Here is a 9,481-nt window from a genome sequence, read left to right on the forward strand (position 1 = left end):
TTATATATATTGACATGATACCATCACACAGTTTCTGCAAATTTGCTTTCTGCACATCCATAATGCAAAAGTCCTGTACTAAAACTTCCCAAAGGTGCTTAGCTATATTGAGATATGGTAACTGTGCAGTCCATTTGAGTCCAGTAAACTCATTGTCATGTTTAAGAAACCAGTTTGAGCTGATTTGAAGTTTGGACACGTGACGTTATCCTGCTTAAAGCATCCAAGGGATGGATACACTGTGATCCTAAATGGATGGACATGGTCAGCAACAATACTTGGGCAGGCTGCAGTGTTTTAGCAATGCTTAGTTGGCTCTAAGGTGCTGAAAGTGCCAAGAAAATATCCCTCACACCACTATAGCACCACCAGCCTGCAAGGCAGAATGGAAACATGCTTCTATAGTGTTTATGGTAAATTCTCTCCCAACCATCAGAATATTGCAGGATCAATCAAGACTCATCAGCCCACATAACATTTTTCTAATCTTTTTGTGGAGCCTGTGTGACCTGTAACCACTGTTTTGTATTGTTATTAGCTGACAGGAGTGGCAGCTGGTGTGGTCTTCTGCCACTTCAAATTACCACATTGTGCAAGAGATGCTCTTCTGCAAAGGCTCCTTGTAATGTGAGGTTATTGGAGTCACTGTTGCCTTCCTATCAGCTTGAAGCAGTCCAGGCATTCTCATTTCACCTCTGGTATGAACAAGGGATTTTCAGCCAAAGAACTGTGGTTCACTGGATATTTTCTCTGTGCGTGACCACTCTCTGTAAATCCTACAGATGTTTGGGAAGATCCTGGTGGATCAGCAGTTTCTGAAATATTTGGACTAGCCCATCTGGCACCAGCAACAATCAAAGTCACCTCAATCACCTTTCTTCCCCAACTTCTTGTTTGGTTTGAACTTTAGCAGGTCATTTAAATGCATTGTGTTACTGCCATGTGATTAGCTGATTAGATGTTTGTGTTAATGAGCAGTGGAAAAGTTCCAGTACAACACAATGAAGTGGTCAGTGAATGTGATTACAATGAGCATATAGAAGGGGTCACCTATATGCTATTGCTGCTTTTAAACCTTAGCACTGTTCAAGGAGAACAATGATCTGTATTTTAAGCTTCAGGGGGATATATGAGAAGAGATTTTCAGTGACAGTTTTAACTGTTAGGTCTTAAAATCCCATCCCTAAGACTATTTAAAATGAGGGAAACTTATGGAAGGAATAAAATGTAATTTTGTTAGAATATGGCCTCTCACAAAGAGAAAGAAAAAATGGATATGTTATGCATAATGGATCCACTCAGTCTAAACAAAACGTTTTAAAATCTGACTCGTTGGTCAACCAGTGCATGCATTTGCACACATATTATTTTCTCTTATTTCCTTTTTAGAATTAGAGTATGCATTTACGTTATTATTTTTGTAATTTTATATTAATCATATTTATGTCAATTTTAGTACAGCTTTCGGTAATTCCATTATTACAGTATTTTAAATAGTGGAAAGAATAATAAGTTTTAGAGACAGCTTTGAGTTTTGTTTGTATGTAATATTATTGACAAAAGCACTTAATAATGTAATAATAACTTAATAACTGGTTATAATTACGGAGCCATTGGAGCAATGGCTCCGTAATTATAACCAGTTACTGCATGCTTGGTTTTTGTGATTAGCGCTTATTTTAATAACAATCCTATTTACTACCCTAGTTAGAGGTTATAGAGGTTAGATATGCATATAATTTTATATTAGCAAGTGCTCTCCAAAGGTCAAACCTCCTTATGGTGGGTTTAAACAACTCAGCTAAACACTACTGTGACTGTTCTTCACCTCAGTTTAATTTTATTTTCAATTCAGAGTTGCCAAGCAGCAGCAAAGAAACCTAAAGGATTTAGAGAGTTTCTGTAAAGACGCACAATCACCTTATAGACTTTCGCCTTAAGATAGATTGGCATTCTCCTGTCGCATAAGACTCCACTGACCTGATGCCACTTCATCCACGCTGTGTTGACACGGAGTCTGGCGTCTGGTAGAGTTTCGCAGTCCGAGGTGACAAGGGACCCGAGGTACTTGAATTGGGCAACTTTAGTCAGCGGCTCGCCATCGATAGTGATGGCACTGTTGGTCCGGGGGCCGCATTCAAGGTACTCAGTCTTCTTGATGTTTAGGCGCATGCCGTTTTCGGAGAGCCGGTCTTTCCACGCTTGTGTTCGGGTTTGCAGGGCTAGGCAGTGCAAACCCGAACACAAGCGTGGAAAGACCCCACTTTATCTACCACCATTTATTAAAAACACCTTTTTAGTTTGCTTCATAATGCAAAATAAAGACACTCAAAATTAGAGAGAAAATCAACTATCAGATGCTCCTCTGTGAACAAACATGTGGCTTTGGGGAGAATTCGACTTTAACAGAAACAAACCTCCAACAGAATCAGTTGAGGGAAGAGTAAAAACAGTAAAAATTATAGAGAGACCAGGACAATACCAACACAAGTCATGGACAAAAACTTAAGGTCCAAGTTAATGAAACTGAAAAATAGCAAGTAAATACATGGGAAGTGAAAAGAGGTGAGTGGAAAAGAAATGCTCAGTGTATCATGGGAAGGTCCCCCTGCAGCCTGAGCCTACAGCACCATAACTAAGGGATCGTTCAAAATCACCTGATCCTACCCTATACCCTCTAATAATGATAAGCTTTATCAAAAAAGGAAAGTTTTAAACAGAATCTCATAAGCAGAGAGGGTATCTGTCTCCCGAATCCAAACTGGAAGCTGGACCTGATAGGTCTGCTTCTAGTTCTACTTTCAGAAACTCTAAGAACCACAAGTAAGCTCACAGTCTGACAGCAAAGTGCTTTACTGGGATAATGTAATACTAAATGTCTTTAAAAGATGGTGTTTGATTATTCAAGGCTTTGAATGCGAGAAGAAGGATTTTAAAAAGAGGAAGAACATGATGTCTCTTTCTAGTCTCTGATAGGACTCTTGCTGTGGCAATTTGGTTCAACTGAAGGCTTTTAAGGGCATTTACAGCAGACTGATAAGAAGGAATTACAACAGTCTAAAACTTAAAACAACCTTGCTTCCTTTTATAACTTACTACATTACCCATCTGTGAACACAAACGAGCTGGAAAAGTTATTTCTTTAGAGCACATTTGCTCATCATAAGCTCTAACAAAGCTCCAAGTAACCTTTTTGGGAGAATATGCCATTAGTCTGATAGCATACTCTGGACCAAACCTGATCCAGGTCCTAATCCTTACACTCCATGAAAAGTAGGCTCAGTGAGAAGCAGTGTAAATTGTTCTGGAAATGCAGGTTAGCAACTCTTGATGGTAATTTGAAAGCAGCACAGTGAACTTCCAGGAACTGCTGTGAATAGAAGTGAAATTTGGATTTGTGATCCTGGCAGTTTACTCGCCAAAAACAATTAAGGGAACATTTAAATCTCACATTAGATCTTGAATCAAATATTAAAGTTGAAAGTCTTTACTGAAATACACCACGAGAACAAAGTAATGTAACAATGGTCAGTGGGAACAAAATTGGAATTCAAAATCACACAAAAACATGAAACATGTTTCCTTCATTTTTTTGGTCAGAAGGAGAGAGAGGAAGGTAAAGACCTCTACACACTGGATGTGTAAAATTCATGCAAATATTTTCTGCATTAAAATTATTTTCAGATTTTGTCAAGAACCGAAGTTCAACACACAAGCTGGACCCAGGAGCAGAACACACACACAGCGGTACGAGAGAAAAAATAAACTTTATTATAACTGAGAGTGTCCCGGGAGAGTAGAAGGGAGAAAACGCACGGAACCAGAGAAACCGAGGGACCGGGAGAAGAATCGCGCAGGAAACGCCGAGAGCGGGACCGTGGGAGGCTGAAACAGAAAAAGAAAAAAGGATTATTGGGGTGCGGGTAAACCGGCAGCATACGAGGGGAGGTAGTGTACGCGTCTTACGATGATAGCGGGGCCAAGGGAACCGGAGGGAGGGGTGAGGGTCCGTGGGGAGAAGCTCCAGAAAGGGCGAGGCGGCTGGGGTTGATCGTGATCCAAATTCTGGACAGGCAGGTGGACAGGCTGGTGACTCAAAACACGCCGAGCAGTGATCTGGGTATACAAGGCAGAGTTAGTACTAGTTCACACGGATAGGATTGCCTAAGGACTTTCCCGTAGGTGTGCGTTACCGCTGAAGGATGATTACGGACTGGCGTGGAGCAGCAGGCTGGGCAGGATTAAATGGTCCACCTGGTGATCGCCTGGGATGGGATGCAGGTGTGGAGTCAGCGGCCACGCCCATGGGAGTGGGCATCCCATCAGCACCTCAGACGCCGGGCCGCGGACCATGACAGATTTACTTGTTCTTAATGCAGCAGTTCACACCCAGTACCTAACAAGGACAAATTTGCAGCAATTTTTTTTTTTTTTATCAAGTTGGATCAAGTTTTCAGAACACATTTGTCCAATCAGACCACTGCATTTGGCAACAAGTGCATTTGTCGCTTATGTACAGGTACACTGAACACATACCTCAGACACACAGCTCGATGCTGCTCTGCATCAATCTGGTCTCTGAAATTCTTCCTTTTCCCACATCTGAGGGATTTGGTCCAAACTCTGCCAACAAGAGAACCTAGAATCTCATTTTTTCAATATATATGTTGCGCTTGACTAATTTCTCACTTTTCAGAGAAGTCTAATGTGCTGGCTGAAATTTTATTGAAATTTATTGCCTAATGAATAACAACATAATTTTTAGTTTTAAAAACATTTTTGACAAATTTCTAAAGTATTTGTGGTTTTGTAGATAAATTAAGCCCTGTATATGTTAGTAAAAATTCTGCAGAACACCGCTCTTCTGATGTCACTGCAATCACGTTTTGTACCATTTGGGAACTCTATGATCCTGTATTTATATGTGCTCCAAATCTAGAAATGTACTTACTCATGCACTTGTGCCTTTGCATACCATGTTACAAAAATCAGGAGCTGCATAACTGAAATGGGACCAAAGAGGCATAATTTTTGGCAGACACTTCAATTTATTAAATGGTAAACTGGTAAATGGCCTGTATTTGTATAGCGCTTTACTTAGTCCCTAAGGACCCCAAAGTGCTTTACACTACATTCAGTCATTCATCCATTCACACACTGGTGATGGAAAGCTACATTGTGGCCACAGCTGCCCTGGGGCGCACTGACAGAGGCGAGGCTGCCGGACGCTGGCGCCACCGGGCCCTCTGACCACCACCAGTAGGCAACGGGTGAAGTGTCTTGCCCAAGGACACAACGACCGAGACTGTCGGAGCTGGGACTCAAAGCAGCAACCTTCCGATTACAAAACGAACTGCCAACTCTTGAGCCACGATTGCCCCACTATTACACCTACCTTTAATCATTTATCTAAAAAAAAAATGCATCTGAAATTTCTCAATTTTCTTATTTAATATTTTTTAACCCACTAAAGTCCAAGTCATCATACTAACCCTCTAAGTTAAGTAGAGAATTGTGCATCGCAATATCAAACTAAAACAAACTCAAATCCCAAATATCTACTGAGATGACCGAAAATATAACACTAAGCGTGACTCCGAACATTTTTAATTTTGTATTATTTTGCATGGGATCTAAAAAGCTTCTGTGTTATTTACAGTTACTGTCACAACAGAGGACATAAGCTTGTTGGCTATTTATTTTTGCAGTGTAGGATTTATGTGCATCAAACTGTCAAAAAAAATCCACATAACTACAAGTATTAAAAACTAGTATACAGTCTGGAGTCTGCACTTTAGTGAGGCTGTGCTAGGTCATCTCAAATCGGTCATGTGATTTGGACTGGTGTGTGCATTGACTCCAGAGGATTAAATTAAAATAGAAATTCTTTTTTCTATTTTAAGGAGTTTTTGTTAAAAACTGTTTTTTGTGAGGGTTTTGGTTTTCACCACAGTATTATTATCATAATATAATAATATACATAATCATCACTCATATGAAGATCCGTGCACTTGTTACATACCAGGTTTCACAATGCCGTGTACTCTCCATTAGAGGTTGGCTAGATTTGAGTCGTGAGATAATTATATTCCTTCAATTGTTGATCAAATCAAAGTTAAAATACCCCAAAGTTCTGACATTCCTTGAACTAAAAAATATTCAGCTAGAAAATACTAAGAACCACCCCAATTAGCCGTAAACTAAAATGTTTTCTTTTTTCTGTTGCTTTTTCCCTCTCTTACGTTCTTCAGCAGTAGATGTTGTTAGAAAACATGATAAGAATTAATGGTGTGGATAATTGGGCCGGGCCATGAACTCAAAGTTAGTTAGACATAACAAACCTGTCTCACCCTGTGTTGTATGTCATTATGTTCCTGAGAAATGGTATCAGTCACGCAAGCATTTTTTGCAGTTCCACCTCAGAATTTAGAGTATTGCTAGATTCAAGTAAAATATTTGTTGCTGACTTGTTAGAACGAGTGTTGTTGTTAAAGGCTATCGTGATACAGTTGTGTTGTTTTGGGTTTCTAGTCATTAAAGACCAACACGTTGTTTTTGTGTATGTTTGGCAGGTGTGAATTGTAACCCTTGACTGTGTTGTTCAAATGCGAGCACACTGAATAGTCCATTTAATCCACTTCAGCTTCCACTGACTTGTAAAACGTGACATTATTAAATGCATGCTGACTGTCTGACAGTTCAGGTCATTTGTGCCAATTGTTCTCCCTCTGATGCCTCAAGACCTTAGCGTGGACCTCTGCACTGACAGTCTCACCCTGGGGGGATGCATTCATAGTGCACAACCCCGTGAATATAGAAAAATGACAAGGATGCTCCTGGTTGCACTCTTGACCTGATCTGCATTAGGACTATAAACTGTGGGCTCTTCCACTAAAGACTGTTGTCTGTTCAGTGGTTGTAGGAGGTGACACATTTCTCCTCACCCTTAATGATCCTTGACATGAAGTTTGAGTCAGTTTGACACCACGTGCTTTACATTATGCTTGTGCTTCTTTGTGTCCTCGCTATGACCTGGAAATTGTTCACCCTCTGCCAAAACGACTAAGAAGACACAGAGAGTGGAGGCTCCTAGAGACGATAAGAGTAAGGCTATCCATATATGCATCCATACACTCCTGCTTTCCTTAACTTTCTCTCACATTTCAAGACTTCTGGGGCTTTCATATTTTGCTTTTTCTCCCGGGCCATCAAACCTTCTTAGAAATAACAGTGTGCCTGATATTATACAAGGTATGAGGTCGTCAGTGAAACACAAATTAAAAACACAATCCACAGACTACATACAATTTCAACCTGTCCGTCACCATAGCCTGGCAGCGAATAACCTCATTAGAGGAATAGTGTGCAGCTGCTCTCTGTGCAAAAAGGAAGACCAGTTAGATGTTGAATGAATTATCTCACCTTCTTTGTTGTTGTTGCTCTTTGCTCTTGACTTTTTTGTTTAACTTCAAACCAGCAGTAAAGACTGAGACTTAAATACACACAAAAGCAAAAATCAGCCATATGCACTGCTGGTAGGATGTGTGTAGCAGGTACAGTAAAGGGGTTTTCTAACTTGGTAAAATGGCCTGTATTTATATAGCGCTTTACTAGTCCCTAAGGACCCCAAAGCGCTTTATACATCCAGTCATCCACCCATTCATACACACATTCACACACTGGTGATGGCAAGCTACATTGTAGCCACAGCCACCCTGGGGCGCACTGACAGAGGCGAGGCTGCCGGACACTGGCGCCACCGGGCCCTCTGACCACCACCAGTAGGCAACGGGTGAAGTGTCTTGCCCAAGGACACAACAACCGAGACTGTCCAAGCCGGGGCTCGAACCGGCACCCTTCCGATTACAAGGCGAACTCCCAACTCTTGAGCCACGATCGCCCCCTACTTGTTGAAGCTGGAACAATATTTACAGATTTAAACTTCCCAGATCAATAAGTCATAGCAGAAAAACTGTTAAAATGCGAATAATGACTGTTTTCCAATCATAGTACAATTAAAAAGGAGCTCAAATCTGAGTAAGGAAAAAAGCTCTGGTCTCTGTGCCAGGGGAAAAGGACAACAGCACAAACAGGAAAAAGAAATCTCATCACATCTTACCAAAGTTCCTTCAGACAACGCTCCTCTCCTATTGGTCTTACTAAATTACTTATTGATTACTTATTGATTCTAAAGCAATAAAAAATGTATTTTAATATTCATGTGATCCACTGCATTTTCCCGTGTAATGGCATAAGCAGTGTGCGTCACAAATACTTTATTTACTTTATAAAACAAAGTAAATGAATATCTCATTAGTGGTAGACAACTAGGCAGATGACACTGCAGCTACGTCTTTTGCAACAGTGTGATAAAATACACACAAGACAGCTAAAATATTTGCTTAGTGCAGGACGGCAGGAAGCACGATCGTAGTCTTATCCTCCCTGACACAAACACACAAGTAATTGATTAAGTGAGGATTTTTTCCCCCTATGATAGAAAGTTAATGTTATTTTTATTTAGTAATTTATTTCAACTGTAGTGACGTGGTTGTTAAATTAAAAGTTTAATAGAATATTAACTTCAAAAGTTTTCCTTTTCTTTCAGAAGGCTCACATTCCTCAACCTTCCTGCGAGAGTGCTAGAGAGGACGGTGCGCTTGAGTTTGCCCAATCAGTCTGTATGTGTTTTGTGGACATGGAGAAGACATTGGACCACATCCCCTCAGGGATGTGTGAGGGGGGCTTTTGGTAGAATGGGACCCATTGTTGGGGGCTGTTTGGTCTCTGTACAATGGCAACGAGAGCTTGGTTTGCATTGCTGGCAATAAATCAGATTGATTCCTGCTTTATGTTGGACTCTGCCAGAGCTGCCCTTTGTCACCGACTCTCTTCATAATATTTATGCTGAACTGGTGGAGGGTGGATGGTCGCGGGTTTGGCAGTCTCAGGCTGTTCACCTATGATGTGCTTCTGTTGGGTCCATTGAGTGATGACCTCCAGCTTGTACTGCCGTGTGAAGTGGCTGGGATGAGAATTACCTCTAAGTCGTTCTCAGCTGGAAAAGACAGGAGTGCCTACTCTAGGTTGGATCAAGTTGCTGCCTCAAGTGGTGGAATTCAGGTATGTTAAGGTCTTGTTCATAAGTGAGGGAATTAAGGGTGTGGGAGACTGACAAATGGATAGCTGCAGCATCTGGATGGCATAGTGGGATGGATAAGTGAGTTCTTGAGGTGGTTCACATCTGGCCAGGATGTCTTCTGGACACCTCATAAGTGAGGCGTTTTGGACATCTTTAACAGGGAAGAGGCCGTGGGGCAGACCCAGGACACACTGGAGAAATTATGGGTTAGATTTACTCAGGGTCTCTACCAGCACAAAACCATCTTCTTGCATTGATGAGAAATCTAAAAGATCCAGTGTCAATTTTGTGACTGAAAGGCACAGAGGGGTATTTTTGTGGCCAAAATTATTGAACATC

At 41.0% G+C, this 9,481-nt stretch overlaps 1 long non-coding RNA gene across 1 annotated transcript; it reads right to left on the reverse strand.

Annotated features, from left to right (window-relative positions):
• Positions 1-3,748: 3,748 nt before the first annotated feature.
• On the reverse strand, positions 3,749-4,196 carry LOC146718858 (uncharacterized). Its single transcript, XR_014919180.1, has 2 exons — positions 3,967-4,196; positions 3,749-3,885 (listed from the first exon to the last, which is right to left on the reverse strand). It is a non-coding gene; the product is annotated as an uncharacterized LOC146718858 (long non-coding RNA).
• Between the last annotated feature and the right edge of the window lie 5,285 nt (positions 4,197-9,481).

The sequence above is a fragment of the Copadichromis virginalis genome, linkage group LG1 (genome assembly GCF_057382275.1).
Source record: "Copadichromis virginalis isolate Kocher_CV1m ecotype Utaka linkage group LG1, C_Virginalis_male_GT1.1, whole genome shotgun sequence".
In the NCBI taxonomy this organism is placed as follows: domain Eukaryota; kingdom Metazoa; phylum Chordata; class Actinopteri; order Cichliformes; family Cichlidae; genus Copadichromis; species Copadichromis virginalis.